Source organism: Rattus norvegicus, chromosome 11, assembly GCF_036323735.1.
Source record: "Rattus norvegicus strain BN/NHsdMcwi chromosome 11, GRCr8, whole genome shotgun sequence".
NCBI classification, from domain to species: Eukaryota; Metazoa; Chordata; class Mammalia; order Rodentia; family Muridae; genus Rattus; species Rattus norvegicus.
Genome location: NC_086029.1, coordinates 17,590,536 through 17,596,495, shown reverse-complemented (window position 1 = coordinate 17,596,495; position 5,960 = coordinate 17,590,536). Strand labels below are relative to the sequence as shown.

Here is a 5,960-nt window from a genome sequence, read left to right as displayed (position 1 = left end):
AAACAGAGAGCAGGGGAGAGGATACACAACTTTGACCTCTTCCTATCTGTGCTCTTATCACTTATTTCCCCCCTTTTAGTTAAAGAGGACAGAAAGAATGAAGGGAGGGAGGGAGAAAGAAAGAAAGAAAGAAAGAAAGAAAGAAAGAAAGAAAGAAAGAAAGAAAGAAAGAACCCTCTTTCATGGCCCTAGAGTCCATTTAAATGTGAAGAACCAATGGAAAAGCAACTGACACTGAGAGCAGTTGGTGCAATTCCTTTTTAGAGTTATCGCTAAGAAATAGAAATTGGGAGCTTGTAGCAAACATTTCAAAATAATTAAATCCATGCATTGCTGTGCACAAGAAATATGAGATGCATTAGAAGATGCTATCATAAAAAATCAATTTCTAGAAAACTCTATGTATGCTATTGATAAAGGATGACATATATATATATATATATATATATATATATATATATATATATATATGGTATGTCTCATCATCAATGAGAAAACCTAATTCTTCATTGGATGTGATATTACTATTAAATAGCTTTCAAATATTTTCTAGTTATTAGAGTGTGATAGTAATAATTATTAGATATCCTCAAATAATTGTCACTGTTCTAACCTCTTTATTGAATCATCTGATGTACTTCTTGCTAATACTTTCCACTTCTGCAAAGACAAAATACAAGCAGGTTACCAATTTTTTCCTCTGGATATGAGATCAATGTCATTGTAAGTAAACCAGTAACATAAATTTTCTGAGAGGGAGACAGGAGAGGACTGGAGAACAGCTAGTACTCTTGAAATTTGCAGAGGGAAATTACAAAATTTGATCTAATTCTCTTTTTTTCCCTCGTTTTGCTGTACTTTGTGCAGGGAATCTATAAACCAGAAATACTAAAACTGGAGTCCTCATTATCAGAGTGAAAGGAATAAGTAAAGGCTGAACAGAAATTATTTTTTCTGTATTTTGTATTTATTATTATTAATATCTTGTGGATAAACTGTGTGTCATATTGCAGTCATGCCTTCACCCAACATGATGGACTCCTATCCTTGTGGAAGCATAAGCATTAGTAAACTCTCTCTTCTTTATGTTACTATTAGTTGTGGTATTGTATAACAGTAATGGAAGAGTAACTGATAAGTTTCCCAGAAGAAAAGGGTTACTCAATATAAATAATATCATGCCAATTTGTTGGGAGCAATGCCCTTGAAGCCCTCCATTGTTGATGTTATTATTATGGTTAGAATTAAGTATGACTGCGTTCATGGAAAATCCCCAGCCAGCTGCAGAAGACTAATACAAATCTGGTGGTCAAGATAAATAATCATATGATAAAGATACCCAATGTGATGACCTGTAACCTTTCTGAAAAACCAACATCCTGCTGACTAATAGATATGACAAACCTGTGACCTTTCTGACAAGCTGTCAACATCAGCCGATTCCCTGACCACACGAATACCGTGTCCTTGGCCTGTGTAAATGTTTCCTACTTCCCCCTCCCTCTGTTACCCATGTTATAGTATAAATTTAGCCCTGGGGAAAAATAAAATTGTCGCCTTGATCAGACTCTTGTCTTGGCGTCCTTCTTCGCATCCCTTGTCCCCCATTCTCTTCCAGGTACCCTCACACCCGTCGCTTACAAATGGCACCCAGCATGCAGCTGTTTGGAGGTCTCCTAGAGGAGAACATTGTCCCCCGTTAATAGGCAGGCCTGTCTTCCTTGTTTGTCGGAGCCTTTGCTCCCCCGCTTCTGGCAACCATGGACTGCCCGACCTTTGTTCAGAGGCTTGGTGTGTGTTTCTCCTAGGACAACACAGATCTCAGTGGTGAGTGATGGGACAAGCATTCTAAGGTCAGCTTTTGTGACAGGACTCAGGGAGTCACTCAGGATGCGAAGAATAGGGTTAAGGAAAAAAAATTAAATAAATTCTTGGATTTTGTAGGAAATATTTGTCCATAGTTCCCCTAGGAGGGAACAATTGATACAAAAGATAGTGCAGAGTTAATGATTGTTTAATGGATCGGCTAACCCTGTTGCTGAAGTCTGCCCTCTGTAATGAATAAAAGTTGTGTGCTTTTTAGGTTAAAGGTTGCCTCTCCCTGTGTGGATGAGCAACCCCACATACGTGGATTAAAAACCTTATACCCTCTTGCTATTGTAGTGGTCACTCTGTCAATCTGTGCTCTGTGGGTGGCGCTCCTGAGGTAAGGCTACTATGGGGTCTTACAACATTTTGGTGCACCTGCCAGGAACTGCGTTCCCCTCAGACTACAGTTGGCAGGGAGATCAGAGGTAAACTCAGCAAATCGATGTTTGTGTTCTGTGTTACTTTCTGTTTTGTCTTTGTGTCATGTCTCGTCTTTGTTTCATGTTGTCTTGTGTTGTCTGCATCTGCTGTTTGAAGGGTTTGAGACCCTTCAGAGGGGGGTTCGAGTCCCCCCTCCCCTGGAGAGGGGTTAGAGTCTCATTGGTGGTTGCTGTGGGTCCCATGAGGGGCTTACAGCTGTGACAGCAGATGTGCCCTAAAAGATGCTCTAGCAGGAGAAAGGAATCTAGAGGATACTCTGGAAACCCGTTGGGAGGTGGGATCAGACAGTCCGCCTCATCCTGGAAGCAGCTAAGGTTAAGCTGCAGTTTGGGCCACTTACTGAAGTTATCAGGCATCTGTGAAAATCACTTATAGGATGCCTTGTCTTGGTCTTGTTTGTCTAGTTTGTTTTCTGTGGTATTGTCAAGTATCTTTTTGGCTTTCGTTTCATGTTTGGACTTGGACTGACGACTGTGTTTGAAATCATGGAACTGTTTGTTTTGTTTGTCAAAAAGTTTTACTTGGTCCTCTTGGTGCATAACTTGGAAATAATTTGCTTGTGAGAAAATGTTTTCTGCCAGGGAGTTTTGTCTTTCTTTTGAGCCTCCTCCCCTAGAAGAGATGCCCCTCCCTTTGCTCCCCTTGCCCAGTTTAACAGCTGTTAATAGTTAATCACACATGTATATGAAGGACTCCAGGTTACCGAGTGATCATGTCTGAAGTAGGCATAAACAAGGACCTGAAAGCTTTGCCTTGGCTCCTGAAGGAAGGATCTCCCTGTTGCTTAGACATTCACAGCTTCTAAGGAAGGGTCAGCACAGAGTGAGGAATTGTGGGGCTGAGGGTGGCAGGTGAGTGAGCCTGCTAGTAAGCAAGCTGCAGGCTGCCTACAGCAGAGCAGCTCAGGCCAAAACGGCATAAGAGGAGTTTCAAGGTGATGAGGCTGACTGGGGCTGATGCTTTGACAACAAAAAGATAGTGGAGAGTTGGTGAGGATTCCAGTTGCTGCCTTCAGTGGCCAGGCCTTCAACACTTGCTCACAGGAGAGCATTCATTAAGAGAAGTTCTTTAAGGGAGCCTGTCTTATCTGCTGTCCCTATTCCAAGAGAGGAGTCTGTCTCCAGCATTAAGTCACCTTCCCTGTTAGTTAGTCATCATTGACACAGAGAGTGCCTCTGATCCTATCCCCGCAGCAGTCAGTTCCTGCCCCTGTGGTCAAAATGCCCCAGGTTGGGGGGCAGGGGAGCCCCTAAAGTAGTTTCAGAAAGAGTCTGCAGCAGACTGTGAGTAACTTTGTTTTCCCAGACAAAAGTTGGAACAGGCTTTGACTATAATGGTAACAGGAGAAAGTCTTGGCACGGGCTCTTCAGCTACTCCAACTGGAGGCTGTGGCCAAGGTCAGGGTCAATGTTGTCTTTTCCATGGACCTCTGACCCAGTGAGACGGGTTGGTAAAGGACTGCTACTGAAGTCCTAGAATTCAGAGGCTTCTAATTCCAGGGGAGGCCTATATTTCTATTAAAGATCAGTACTCCAGTGTTAGCAAACTCTTCATTGGATCTAAGAGGCAGGAAGCCCCGCTCAACTGTGACCCCTGCCTCGGAAATGGCGGCAGAAAGATTCCTTATAACCAGTTGTCTCTGACTATAGCTTACTCTCTGATACCCAAGGTTTCAGTTGGATCACAACCCCCTGGGCGGGCCCCCCTTCAATACTCAGATGCTATTTTCTCCTGGTCTCTTGGCTCAAGGTTGCCAGGCATGTCTGACAGCCTGGAAGAAACTTCCCCCCTAAAGCAGATGAACCATAAAATTCTTTTATCAGCCACTTGGCATCTAGCACCCAGGTCCTAACCATCTCTCCACCCTTTTGTTATTAGTTCTTACTGGAAGCCTAGAGACATTTGGAGGTTGGGTCTCTTGAGAGGCAGAGCCACTGAGCTGACACTGAAGGGAGGTACTCCTTAAGCAAAATCTAAGTCCAGAGAGACAACAGGTAACAGACCAGTTGCCCCTCTGCTCGCCTTTCTGTTTCACAGGCACAAAGCTTGTGCTCATTTTTGCACTGATCTTTTGTCCCCAAAAGCTTCCTCGTTTAGCTGTGTGACTGAATGCTACTTGTCACCTGATCTGGTTGTTCCACCAGCTCTCACCGGGCCACCCCCTAGATTTCTTGCCTGTCTCCTTTCCCCTGTTCCTAAGAATTTTATCACCTAATACACTGCGTTGTTTGTCTTATAATACTTCACATGTCCCAGATTCCCGTTGTGAAGGTTCTAATTCTAAAACAAGGGGATGGTGCATCCCCCTAAATATTAAATTTACCTCCACGGGTCGAGACCAGGATTGGACTTTTGATATACTTGGGGTCTTAGAATGTTTCAATCAGGTGCTGATACAGGGATTATATTTACCATCAAATTGTTAAAAGAACCTGTACATTCCTACTCCCCAGCTTCTGGGCACTGATCCAAAGAAGGAGCCCAGGGAGGCACTGAACACGGTGCAGGGCACACGCGACTTCATCTACAGCCTGCACTCCACCGAGAGGAGCTGCTTGCTCGAAGAACTGCACCACTTAGAGTCCATTGCTGTCCCACAAGAAGAACTGGAAGCTCTGTCACCCACTCCAGGACGGCTGAGATATGTGTTCTTCCACAATGCGATAGCTTTCTTAGGGTTTGGCTTTTTGGATAATGCAATTATGATTGTTACAGGAACCCAAGTTGAATTGCCTATTAGAATTATTTGGGGATTGTCAACAATGTCAATCAACATGGTATTTTTTTCCTTCTATGTATCAACATATTATTTAACTTTCAGTTATTGATATTGTACTGTGCTGAGTTGGGGGTTTGCTTATTTCTGACATAACATGCGTGGGATAGCTATTTATGTCTTTATTTTTTTCCTCATGGTTATAATTCAATGTTGAGGTTTCTCCAAATTATTTAAGATGTTTAATATCAGTTAAAATTGTAATTCTCTGCCTGGTGGCATCCCTTCTGTGATATTTCATGGTAAACATTTATAATCATAAAAATTCATTCAATTTTTAAACTTCCACATCTATCAAATATGAAGCAGTGTTTTAAGTATATCTGAATATTTTAATTTTGACCCACACTGTCTTTAAGAGCCAGAGGTTAATCAAAAAACAATTGCCTGGTCCCCCTTTTATGTAAGCCGTATATAATATATTACAAGTGTATTTCTTTCTGATTGGCTTTTTACCTTTAATTTCCCAACTTTGAACAATCACAGTGAATTCTGGTTTGTAAGAAAAGGCAGGGGCTGGGGATTTAGCTCAGTGGTAGAGCGCTTACCTAGGAAGCGCAAGGCCCCGGGTTCGGTCCCCAGCTCCGAAAAAAAGAACCAAAAAAAAAAAAAAAAAAGAAAAGAAAAAGAAAAGGCAGTGCTTGGATACTTCCTGTGTCTTAGAATATGGTTAAAGAGAGACAAAAAAGTCAGAGAAGGCTTGGAAAAGAGAAAATGAGAAATAGAAAAAGCTGAGAACTGATATCAAAATTGGTCTCTGTTGGACTCCCTAGTAGGCCTTCTTTTGGTTATATCTTTTGGCCCTTGGACATTTAATCATTTAACCAGACTTGTTAAATAACAGGTAGATAATATAGCAGCAAAACCTATTCAG

At 42.0% G+C, this 5,960-nt stretch overlaps 1 long non-coding RNA gene across 2 annotated transcripts; it reads left to right on the top strand.

The window, feature by feature from the left end:
• The first annotated feature begins 1,567 nt into the window (after nt 1-1,567).
• LOC134480946 (uncharacterized) lies at nt 1,568-5,145 on the top strand. 2 transcript variants are annotated; one of them, XR_010055989.1, is made up of 2 exons: nt 1,568-1,827; nt 4,764-5,145. It is a non-coding gene; the product is annotated as an uncharacterized LOC134480946 (long non-coding RNA). The 2 variants fall into 2 exon arrangements; XR_010055988.1 differs by lacking the exon at nt 1,568-1,827 and adding an exon at nt 2,107-2,294.
• Nucleotides 5,146-5,960: the final 815 nt, after the last annotated feature.